The following is a 13,528-nucleotide window of genomic DNA, read 5'->3' on the forward strand; positions in this document are numbered from 1 at the left end:
TTTAACTTTCACAAAGAGTGGCTTTTGGATTTTCTAAACTCGAGGAATAGAATGAGTGATTCTAAATCACAATGGCAGGCATGTTGATGAAAAAGAATTGAAATATAGGGCACTGATTTAACATTAGTATTTAAATATGCCTTTAAGAGTGACTCTATTCCCAAACTTTTGAAAATAGGAGAAAGTCCCACAACATATTCTTGTAATTCATGTGTTATTATTAAAGCTAGTTTCCCATGCTTGAAATCTTAAGGCAATAGATATAATTTAAAACTAAGAGAGATTTTAAAGATCATATAGTCCATAGATTTCCAACCTGGGGTATTTTTTGTAAAAAGGGATATTAGAAATATTTGGCAAATAATTATATTATTCTATTGAAATATTACAAAAGTAGTAGTGTTGGTGGGAAAAAATTGTGCCAAATAGATTTTTTTATGAAAAATTAATTGTTCTCTATTTTATTTCCTTTGTCTATATGCGTGATACCTTCTAGATTTTATTTCCTTTTATACTGAATTTGGGAAGCTTTGCTGAAAACCAAGGGGTACAGGGACCAAAAAAAGTTGGGAACCTTTGATTTAGTTCAAATTTCTCATTTTACAGTTGAAAATATTAAGGCCCAAGGAGATGAATTGACTTGCTCAAAGTCACATCGCCAGTAAGGAGAGTAGTGATTTAAACCCTGGGCTTATAATTCCAAATTTGGTGTTCTTTCCAAGAGATCACATTTTGACTCTTCATTTTCTCTTGCCTTTTATATCCAATTGGTTATGCAGTCCTGTAGATACTACTGGACAATATTGATCACATTCATTCCTTTCATTGCAATGGAAATTCACCACCCTAATACTAGCCCTCCCTACCACTCACCTGAACAATTGTAATAGCCTCCTAACAGGTCTCCTTTGGACTTCGCTCTCTCCACACTGTTTAATTCATACTTTATACCACTGCCAAGTTTGCCTTCCTTATGCATAGATCTAGAATTGTCATTTCTTTGCTCAAAACCTCTCCATAGGTCCCTAGTGCTTAGAGTAAAGAACTCCATGGCTCAACTATAATATTGCCATAAGAACATACCCAACTGTGACCCATTGAATTCCCATTGGTGGAGCTCTTTTGGAGTTCACATTTACTATATTTGGCTCAGCTATTGTTTCAGACCCAGTCATTGAAAACTCCTCATACTGACACTCTGGCACTAATGCCCTATTCATAACTAATCTGACCTCCCAACACCCCAAGCACTACCATCATCTCCTCTACAAGCTTGCTTTAATCATTTTATGCTAAGCAATCTCTCAGCCCCCACTCCCACCAAAACATTCCTGGAAGACCTTATGGCCTGTCTCCCTGAATACAGACTCAGCACTCTCTCTGCCCCCAAAGGAGAGCCTAATTACTGTCTTTCTCCCCAAGGCTCACTCAGTCTCAGTGGAGAGCCGCTGCTTCCTGACAACTAATCTATTCACCCTCTCTTTTGCTTATCCAGAGCTCTAGCTCAGCTTTCTCTTACCTCTAAGACTCTGCTTTTCTCTCCTCCTCTGAAAACCTTAATTATCAGCCACCCAGGAGCTTAGTCTCTGCAATCTCTCCCTCCCTACCAGGTCTCCTCCCTTTGCAAGCCTGGTTGCATTATTTAAAAAAAACAAAAAACAACTCAACCAGTGTGGCAGCTGCCCTTGAAAGTATTCACTACAGGCAAACACTGATGTTGCTTCACTTGGATTACAAGGATCTAAACAGATCCTCAAAAGTTATTTTTAACAGAGGCAAAGTTAACAGAGCTTGTAAATACAAAATTATTTAAAGGACACAGCAGAAAGTGGATTTAATTTCTTTTCCCATGTTAATTAATAAAAAGACTTTATTGATACCCCTGCCCTAAGCACTTGATGGTAGTTAATGGACCTAATAGGTCTTTAGGAATCAATTCAAATTTTGCTGTTACATCTATAGTGAGTGGTTTCCGGTAGCATCTCATAAGTCACACAGTAATTTGTTAAAGATTAATACAATTTTCTTATGAGAGCTCATCTGGTTTTCATCTCTACCATAAGCAACTTAGCCATAGATTTAATTTATTTATTAGATTTTTCTGTCCCTTAATAAAAACTGTTGTGATCCTAAAATATATCACCAGTCTGCTAAGCAAAAATTTAGCCTTTGAGTTGGATCAGTCACCATGTACTATAATGCTTGGCTCTAAACTACTAAAAATAGAGAAAGCCCTAAAACATGTTCATTTAACTCACTTCTCATTCCTAACAATTTTTGTCCATGAGACCATCATTTTATCAAGTTCCTCAAGTGTGAAATTGTGGTGTTATGGGATCACGTGCTTTTAAGTTGGAAGAGACCTTAGAGATCATCTAATCCAACCCTCTTATTTTACATTTAAATTTTACAGAGGGGAGAGATCTCATACTGTACTCTGTCACTGAATGGAATAATGTTATATTTATACACACTTCCATGTAGAATACTATATAAAGGGAAATGAACAGACCTTTAATGTAATTGGCCGGCTGAGGCATTAAAAATAGAAATTTTTTTAATGGTATTCATTGTTCTTTGACTTCATTTGATACCTGTTATTGTTGGTAATCAGAAGTGATGATTGAATAATAATGGCATTTTAAATAGCATCGATACAAGTGCTGATGCAATGAAACAGATGCTTGGTATCCTGGGCGATATTTAATCTAAATCTTCTCCCTGTTGCTTCAGTAAGTAATTGTTAAACTTCATAAACTTTCAGGTTTAGAATTCTGATGGAGTGCATGCAGCTCAGCTACAGGAATGCTAAAATGTTTATTTTAATAACTCAAACTTACATTTGATAAAGAAAATAAAGTCTGGTTAATGACCCAGCAAACTTACAGAGTTAAACACCATTTCCTGTCTAGCAAAGTACTTTCTAAAGTCTATGACTCTAACATTTACCAAGGAGAACAAGTGAATGCTAAGGATTTAAAGGAAGTATTTTGGAGAAAGAATTATGTAATGAATTGTTGAGTAGTTACATTTACTTTGTTCAAAATATATATGATTATAATTACATTAAAGACAGACTTGGGGGGGGGCAGCTAGGTGGCACAGTGGATAAAGCACCAGCCCTGGATTCAGGAGGACCTGAGTTCAAATCCGGCCTCAGATACTTGACACTAGCTGTGTGACTCTGGGCAAGTCACTTAACCCTCATTGCCCTGCCCCCCCCCCCCCCCCCCCCCCCCCCCCCCGCAAAAAAAGACAGACTTGGAAGATTATATTTGAGGCATTATCCATGTGTGACACATAGGAGTGCACAGCACCAAAAAACACACACCAAGTATCATTAAAAAAGGAAAGTTATTTAGAACCAAAAATTCTTCAGAAAACTCGTCACGTATATAACAAATTGTAATTGTGATAAGTCCAATCATAATTGAGTATAAGGAGAGAATTCAAATGAATTATCAGAGAAACTGATTAGAGGAGGACAACTGAAAGGTATTCCCCAAAGGAATGGATTATAAATAGATGATGAATCATGCTTCCCTTCTCTTGGTGGACACATGGGAGAAAGAGGGCATGGAATATTGCCAGATGGTGTCACTTGGTCAGTTTTGCTTAACTCTTTTGTTTTATTACAAGGGAAGATTCATTGTGTGTGTATGGGAGGGTGGTACATGTCAGGAAATGTGAGTAAAAAACAAAAGGACTAAATAAAGCTTTTTAAGAAGAAAATAAATATGTAGCACTGGGAGGAAGGCTGACCAACTCAGAATGGGTCCCTGAGACAAGGCTGTCCCAAGTTCATGGTACTCTCTGTATCCTTATCTACAGCAAAACCATAGCTTATCAATGTATTTACATTTATTAGTAAGTCAGAGGAACAATTAGTTCAAAACAAAGGTATTTAATGAAATACATAGGGACAGGGATTGGACTGTGGTTTCATTGACATAAGGAATTCCTAGGTAAGAAAATTTCTATTGATATAAACTGCCACCTTCTCTATTCCCTGGAGCACTGGAAAATTAAATGACTTGTCCAGGGTCATACAGCCAAGATCAGTCAGAAGCAGGATTTTGTTATAGGGCCTAGCACCTAGCTCCTGGACCACCACCCTTCATTCCTGTTTCCCTCACCCCTGGGAGATAAGATTAGGTGTGGCTGCTTGCCTTTGTTGCCTGAGGAGCAGAGAGATGGCTGGAGAGATCCGCAGCCACCCCTCACTCCAGCCACCACCAGTGGGGGATGGTCCTCCCTCAAAAGGGGAACTTTTCACAGTCAGATGATCATCTCATCGGACCACCATCGAACCTCTATAAAAGTATCTGCCTGTCTCCTGTCTGAGGAGATTGGTATCTCAGAGCCACACACTGTGCCATGCCTTCTCCCCATGAGAAGTCCAAGGATTTTTCTCTTGGTTTCCCCTCCCCAGCCCCTAAATAAACTATTATCTTATTCTGTTGGTTTTGTGTGCAAGAGGGTGTCATTCTTTAAAGAGGAATTCCTAAGAACCCCAAACTCCTACTCCAAACCCCTACCCTATTTCCCTGTGACAATTTGAACCCAAGTCTTCCTGGCTTCAAAGTCATTTCTCTATCTACTATACCATGCTTCTTTTCAATAAAGTTAAATGGTAGAAAAAGTTGCAACATTTTTCCCAGAAATCTGTAATGCACTCTCCTACAAAGATATACACCATCAATTCAAGCGTTGCTGGACACCATCTCCTTCAGCCTCCTTTCCCTTCTGATTGGAAAGTCAGAATATGGAGTACCAAACTCCTCCCAATGCTTTCCTTTAAAGAGAGAAAAAACTGGATTTTGACCCTGCAACTATTGCTCTGACTTGTTTCAATTCCATGGAGCAAGATGTCTCCCTGATTTCACTCCCCCCACACACCACCCCCACCACTCTGCCACTTTCCTGCCCTGTATTATGTGTTGTCTCCCAGCATTAGATTGTAAGCTCCTTGAGGGCAGGGACTTTCTTTTTATTAATTGTATCCCCAATGCTTATCACAGTATTTGGTACATAGTAGACACTTAATAAATGTTTATTGGATTGGATATTGGATTCTTCCAACAAACTGCCAAGGCTCTGGGGTTTAGGAATCTGCGCGTTGCTCATTTCCCAAACTTTTTTTCCCCCCCTGTTCCATGAAAATGGAGAGAGGGAGAGAAGCATTAAAACAAAATTAAACTCAGGAAACAAGGTCATTATCTTCTCTCTCCTAGTCACATGCTTGCTTTTATTATGTATATGCTCTAGCAAAGCCTATTAAGGCTTTGTGCCACCCTTACAAATGTGTCAGTGGATTTTAGAAAATAATGGTTCTATGTTTTCAGCCATCCTAAGAAAAATAACCCTTTCTAGTCTGCTCAATTTCCTGAATCACATGACCCCTCTAATACATCCTATACAACACCAACAGTTTAAATGTTATTATTATGCATAGATCTGGTCTGGTCACTATTCTGATCAAAAATTTTTAGGAGCTTTCTAATGTCTATGAAGTAACCTGGCCCTCTACAACCTACTGCCACTCTATGCAGCCCTATCTCATACCCCTCACTTTTTTTTCTTTTTGAAGTTTATTTTATTTACATGTTTGCGTGTGTGTGTTTTAAAACATTTGTTAATTTAAAAAAAGGTTTGAGTTCCAAATTCTATCCCTCTCTCCCCTCCCCACTCCCTGAGAGGGTAAGGAATCTGATAAAGGTTATACATGTGCAATCATGTAAAGCATTTCCATATTAGTCATTTTGTGCAAGAAAACTCAAACAAGAAAGAAAGAGAGAGAAAATGTATTCAGACGACATTACTTTCTCTGGAGGCAGATAGCATTTTTCATCATGAATCCTTTGGAATTGTCTTGGATCATTGTATTGCTGAGAACAGCTAAGTCATTCACAGTTGTTCATCATACATATTGTTTTTAGTGTGTACATTGTTCTCCTGGTTCTGCTCACTTCACTCTGTATCAGTTCATATAAGTCTTTCCAGGATTTTAAAAAAATCATCCTGCTCATTATTTCTGATAACACAGTAATATTCCGTTATAATCATATACAACAACTTGTTCAGCCATTCCTCAGTTGATGGGTATCCCTGCAATTTCCAGTTTTCAGCCACCACAAAAATAGCTGCTATACATATTTTTGTAAAAATATGTTCTCCCCCCACTTTTAAAATCTCTTTGGAATGCAGACCTACTAGCGATATTGCTGGATCAAAGGGTATGCACAGTTTGATAGCCCTTTGGGTATGCCCCTCATTTCTATAAACTCTGTTCTCTAGCCAAGCTAATTACTTACTATGTCCTATAAATACTCCAGTCTTTGCTCAGATTTTAATTTGTGCCTAGAATGTTCTTTCCCCTCCCCCATCTAGCTTTTAAAGTAGAACATAAATGCTATAGTCAGTAATGTCCTTTTCCACCTTGGATTCACAAATGTTTGTACCTCTCTAATGTAAGTATCATATCATTTTTTACTATAATCATTTGTATATGTTTTTATCTTCCATGGAGGGAGGAATCTGTCTTATCTAAACTTTGCAACTTCCACAGTACCTAGCAGTAATACATAGCAGGCACCTGATAAATGTTCAGTTGAACTGTATTGAAATTCAGGGTCGACTTCCAGGGCAGAGCCAAGATGGCAGAGGAAAGGCAGTGAGCTTTTGAACTCATGACATGATCACTCCGAAAAAACATCCAAATAATGCCATAGGACAATGCCTGGAGCAGCAAAACCCATAGAAGAATGTGCTGAAATCATCTTCTAACCAAGAACGGCTTGGAAGGTCAGAAGGAGGGAGCTGCTGTGCTGAGACAGGAGTGGAGCCCAACCCCATAGTCACCCTGACACAGATCCAGTCCCAGGAAGGCCTCACCAGAGAAGGAGACCCCCAGAGCCTCTGAATCAGCTGAAGGGCCAGTGTCGTCTGGAACTAAGCTCACAGTCTGGTGAGAGGGCTGAACCCTGGGCAGGGGAGAGACTACAGGGGTCTATGCTGATGCTGAGACAGAACTTGGGTTTTTCACCCCTGCTGGGAACCAGGAGGTAGACTTGAGTAGTAGTGGCCCAGGTGGGGGAGAGGCACAGGCTCATCAGAGCTGACAACCACAACACACAAAGCTGGTTGATTAGCAAGTTGGTCTGGGGTCATCTATAGACCAGGGAACAGGCCAGGGGAGTGAAGAACCTGATCCTCCTTAAATCATACCACCTGGGACTTCTGAAGCTTGGGATAGTGCAGCCTGGAAACAGTGCCCCACTTTAAGGAGCTAAAAGTCTAGTAAAAGAAAGGCAAGATGAGCAGACAGAGAAAGGTGAGGACCATAGAAAGTTTCTTTAGTGACAAGGAAGATCGAGGTGCACCCTCAGAGGAAGATGTCAATGTCAGGGCCCCTATATCTAAAGCTTCTAAGAAAAATATGAATTGGTCTCAGGCTATAGAGGTGCTCAAAAAGGACTTTGAAGATAAAGTTAGAGAGGTAGAGGAAAAAATGGAAAGAGAAATGAGGGTGATGCAGGAAAGACATGAGAAAAAAGTCAACAGCTTGAAAAGCCAAATGGAGAAGCTCTCTGGTGAAAATAATTGCCTAAGAATGAGGATTGAACAAATGTAAGCCAGTGACTTTATGAGAAACCAAGACACAATAAAGAAATTCAGGGTCTCCAAAATCCCAACTGTACTTTTAGGTTTGTATGGGCTCTCCAGCCAGGGAAGAAGGGAATGTGAGTGAGTAGGCTCCACTTAGTACTTGCACTAGGAATTGGCCTGCAGTTACAACATCTCAAGATATTACTAATGTAAGTAACTTTCCTAGCTTCCATCAAATGCTGTTATTACTGCCTGGGTGCTAGTGTGAATGAGGCTGAGATAACTAATAAAAGTTCTATAGTACTCCCTAGACAGGGTATCATAGTAGCTCTTTTCAGTTAGCTTGACAACTCCAACCCCTTTGGAAAGTCTCTGTTACTGTTTCTGGGATTGCTTTTTTGACTACCTTCTTCATGCTCTCGCTAATTCGATCTATGCTTGCCCGTCTCTGTACCTGGGCTCAAAACTATTGCCTATGCCTGGCATGCTCTATTTCTCCTTCTTTGGCTGAACTCCTACCTGGTTCTTGAAGTCTACTTTAAATGCCACCTCTTCTAGGAAGTCTCCACTTACTCCTCCAGTTGAAAACAGACCTTAGACCTCATGGAACTTTTTTTTTTTTTAAGTGAGGCAATTGGGGTTAAGTGACTTGCTCAGGGTCACACATCTGAGGCCGCATTTGAATTCAGGTACTACTGACTCCAAGACCAGTGCTCTATCGACTGCACCACCTAGCCGCCCCCCTCATGGAACTTTTTGCCCCCTCTTTATGTACGCTATAGTTATCTGCATGCATATCACCTTCTACTAGACCAAAGGGTCAACAAAGACAGAGGCAGTGCCTTATAAGACAGTGGCACTTTCCTTAATGTGCAGCATGGTGCTTTACACACAGTTGAGACTTAAATGTTTGTTGAAATGAAATGTCTAGGGGCAGCTAGGTGGCGCAGTGGATAGAGCACCAGCCCTGGATTCAGGAGGACCTGAGTTCAAATCTGGCCTCAGACACTTAACACTTACTAGCTGTGTGACCCTGGGCAAGTCACTTAACCCCAATTGCCTCACTAAAAAAAAAAAAAGAAAGAAATGAAATGTCTGTTAGCCTAATGGTATCAAAAATATTTTTTGCTCAAAATGAATAACTTTGCCTCTTCCATTTACATATCTGTACAATCTCCTTTTATTTTTCTGAGAGATTAGTACTTATGCCACATTGTGTGAAGCCATGTATCAGGCTTACCCTTTAAAACCATCTTTAGTCACTGGGTTTTATTTTACATTACTAGGTTTTACATTAGACTAAGTTTTTTTCTAGCTATATTCTCTAGCAGCTGACCCTGAAACAGCATTGCTACCAAAAGAGAAACAACCAAACAAGCAAACAAAACCCTCTGAATATACACTAAGGCCGTGGAATTCTCTCTTTTAGTTAGTGCCAATATAACAATTTGGACTGTCACCACGTTAGGACAGGACATCTGGGGACATTTCCCCATTTGGAATCCCTAGTTCCAACTGGAAGGCCCTCTCACCAATTCTGTACATTGTATTATGACCCAGAAGTATTTCGGGGGGACCTCATTAACACAAAATGCCTGAATGTAAACCTGATAGCAACTTATCTTGTCAGATATTTGATCAAACAATCAGCAAGCATTTATTAAGCACCATCTTTATGATAAACACTGTCCTAGGCCCAGGGATAGAAAGACAAAATAAAACATTGACTGTTGTTAAGGAGCTTACATTCTAATGGAAATAGGCAATGTGTACCCCAATTCCTTTCTCTTGGGGCTAGGATTAATTCAATATCTGCATCCACTCCAATAGGTCAGGGTAGTTCCCCAGAGGTGGTGGTCACATAGGATTACAACTCGATCTCAGGATTCTAGAGGTAACCCTGTTGTGGGTGAGATATATTTCTACTACTCACAATTCTAGCCTTTGAGCCCCAACTAGTGTATTTCTCATTTAAATAAATCAGTTAAAGCGGCACCATTAATTCAATTATGAAATAGTTCCTAAACTAGAAGGCAAAAGTAAGAATAAACATAAATCAGCCCATAAATTTGGGTCTCACTTTCCTACACAATATCCAGTGAGAGAGAGTGGGCCCAAACTTACAGAAACCTAGATGGAGCACAAGAGTAGGGAAACCCAAAACTCTAGACTGTGGGCCTTCATGTTGTTGATCTTCATAAGGAACAGCCTGTATTATATGTCACTTGCTGGATGGAGTCATTTGGGCCTCCAAGCTCTGGAGGAAGAAAAACGAATGAGACGCAGGAACCGATGGGCAACAGAGAGCGCAGTTTTCCGATGTCCTTGGTGCGGCAGGAGCTGAGCTGTGGTTCCCGTATCAGTCTGCACAGCCACATTGTGGCCTGTGGCTCTTCAAGGCACTGATCCATGGTAGTCTGAGACTGGCGGAAGCCTACTACTCTTGGCACCACTGAAGCAATGCTTTTTTAGTGAAAGCAGAGACCCTAAGCCTGGTGTATGTAGAACTATTCAGTTTCCCTCTTTTATCTGGAATCTGAGACAGTGATAGCTCTTCCAACAAAATGATTTATTTAAGTATGGAATCTGTAGAGTGACTTAGTTCTCTTCACTGGGTTTTGAAAGGTTTTCCCTTATTAAGCTATAGGTGTAAGTAAGGTATAGGTGTAAGGTAGACACTTTGGAGGGGTCTCCATTTTTTAAGCTCTGGATAGCAGTAAAGGGCAAAGCTGTTTAACTTTTCCCTTCACTGGCCAGTTCTTCAAACATATAGTATTCTTCTTTTCTCTAATAAATATTACATTTTTCTGACAATCAAATCTGGTCCCTGCAGTAGCTATACAGCAGTGGTGTCAGACTCAAATAGAAACAGATCTTGAAGGCTGCATATTGACTTGGAAAACCACAACTTAACATTATCAATGTCATATTGTATTTTAAAAACTTATTTTCTTAAATATTCCCTGTTACATTTTAATCTGGTTCAGACTGCACTGGGGAGTTTTGCAGGCTGCTTTATGATTTACAGGCCTCTTCCAACCAGCCAGTTAAGGCTATGATCATCTTGAACCAGCTGTTCTTTTCTTTTTACTCCTCTGCTTTGCATTGAGCCACTTTCTTTCTACGTCTCCCTTGTATTTAGCTTCTGCTGTTTCTGGTTCCTGACCTCACACTGACTCTGGTCCCTGATGGACTCCTGCTTCAAACCAGGGCCTCCTCATGTGAAGTGACTCTCTTCTACCTTAGGGTAAAAACCCCAAATCTACATTTCTGTCATATATACAAGGGATAATTATCCTACATCCGCCAAAAAGTCTAGGTATCAAGGTTTCTCCGCTTTCACCCTCAAAGTATCTCTATATAAATATATACATATATATGTATATAAATATAAATTGTATTTAAATGTGCTGCTGGAAAACAAGACACTTTGGCCATCTTTGCTATCAGTATGTCTCTTTTCTCTAAGGTGGTTTCTTTCTCTCAGATTCTCCCAGAACAGCCTGTATTTCTGCCCAAGTAATGAGGGATTTCTTTTCTCAGTGTTTCTCACACAAATATCCTTTTTCCTGTTCCTTTCAATAAATAAAAAATAGGCAAATAAGAAAATAGCACCCTTTATACATATGTAAATATATACAGAATAAATAAAAAATAAACATAAGGTAGTTGGTAAATTTAAGACTACAGCTAAACTCAAGATATCTTAGTCCCATCTCAATTCATATTATGTGGAATGCAAGTTTTATCTACAGAATGGTAGATTTATGTTGGCAATTTCTGGAATGTATTAACTTCTATTGCCTTCTTAAAATTAAATTATATTCTAATTACTTTTTCTTAGACACCGAAAGTCCTTCAGGCATGAATGTATTATAAGGTAGATATCTAAACATTACTGGCAATATCCTGTTATACATAGGGTGCAATGTCAATGACTTTCTTAAATTAAAAATAAACTTCTAAAACATTCCACTCTTACACAACATAGAAATCACTATGCAGGATGCATACATCTCGAAAATGGATTCATCTGAAAAGAAATGCTTCCTCTGTTGTACCATGAATGATATTATACCATGTATAATATTCATGGGTATCTCCAGACTGTTCTTAATAGCTACAGTGAAAAAAGTGGCCTAATTATCTGATGTACTCATAACCGACTAGACTGGTTTCCTAGATGAAATTCCCAAGGGCCACATTCAGGTGTATGAACCAAGAGAGTCTCTAATGTATTTACATATAATTTATCTGTGATTCACACATTGCAATCTAGTCCCAGTTGGCAAGCTAACTTTTTTTTTTTTTTGGCTCTCAAAGATCTTGTTTTTTGGGTTTTTTAATCTTTAATTTCTCACCAACACCTGTTACCTAGCCCTCTAATGCCACACATAAAAGAGAGATAGGAGAAGAAACACAGAAAGAAAAAGAGCCTGAGTAAAGGTCAATGAGGAAGGCCAAAGGACACATCAGCAGATTAGACCGGATAACATCCCTATATCCCCTAAATACAAATAGGTGTTTATTTGTCTGTGAGGCTATATATATACAAAGTTGTCCTTTGCCAAAGTGACAAGGGAACAGCAGTATATGACTATTGAATGGCTGGCCACGTGGGAGTTTACATCATCTGTCTTGAAGAAATTGTACAAATCTGCTGCAAGGCCACAGTTTGGAGTATTCTGGTCTAGAAGAACAGTCCTGATTGTTCTGAAAAAAATTTGTTTACTCTCCCTTCAGTTCAATCCAACAATTTATTGAATTATTTGGATGGCCTCCCTGGTCTGGACCAGAAATCAACAGATAATTAGATTACTCTTTGCTTGGATTAAACTGTAGCAAGTTTATGCTCTGACCCTTTCTCCCACAGCCAAGCAGGCTACATCTGTCCTTCAAGGACATCTTGTCCTTCAAGGTACTCTGAGAGGTTGGAGTGTCCCTTCTCTATTTCTGTCAGCTTGATCCTCCACCAGCTGGGTTCCTCCATTGTTAGGTACCAGTGCTCCAGTTTCTTTTAACACCTTAAAATCAATTAGCTTGAAGATATAACAAAAACAAGTACAAATATTTTTCTTCATCACCTTGGAGGCATATCTTCTACTATGCCACCTCAGTCTCTGGAGAGAGTAGATTTACTTTTTTTAAAAAAAAATTTTTGCAGGGTAATGAGGGTTAAGTGACTTGCCCAGGGTCATACAACTAGTAAGTGTTAAGTGTCTGAGGTTGGATTTGAACTCAGGTCCTCCTGAATCCAGGGCTGGTGCCCCTAGCTGCCCCCTAGATTCACTTTTTATTTATTTATTTATTTAGAATTTTTCCCTACCTTACATGTAGAAACAAATTGTAACATCGATTTTTAAAACTTTGTGTTCCAAGTTCTCATCCTTCCTCCCTATCCCCCCGCTTAAGAACTCAAGCAATTCCATATAAGTTATACATGTGCAGTTGTGCAAAACCCATTTATTTATTTATTTGGATTTTTTCCTAGATTAATTTTTTTTTTTAAGTGAGGCAATTGGGGTTAAGTGACTTGCCCAGGGTCACACAGCTAGTAAGTGTTAAGTGTCTGGGGCGGGATTTGAACTCAGGTACTCCTGACTCCAGGGCTGGTGCTTTATCCCCTGTGCCACCTAGCTGCCCCCCTAGATTCATTCTTAAGACAATTCCTACATAAATTCACATCCACATGCAGCATGACTGCCATAGGAGTCCTTGTCTCAGCTATCCTTGGCTAGGTCCTGAAGGCCCCTCCTGAAGATCACTCCTTGCTCCTTGGGATATCAGTACTAGACTGAGTATTTGGCCTAGACTCCAGCTCCCAGATTTCTGTGGCTTGCTCTTCTAACCTCTAGATTAATTCCCCTCATCTAAAATGGGAAAGAAAAAACAAAGAGGCCAAGGACTGACTGAGGTCTTT

Source organism: Dromiciops gliroides, chromosome 1 (assembly GCF_019393635.1).
Source record: "Dromiciops gliroides isolate mDroGli1 chromosome 1, mDroGli1.pri, whole genome shotgun sequence".
Classification (NCBI taxonomy): domain Eukaryota; kingdom Metazoa; phylum Chordata; class Mammalia; order Microbiotheria; family Microbiotheriidae; genus Dromiciops; species Dromiciops gliroides.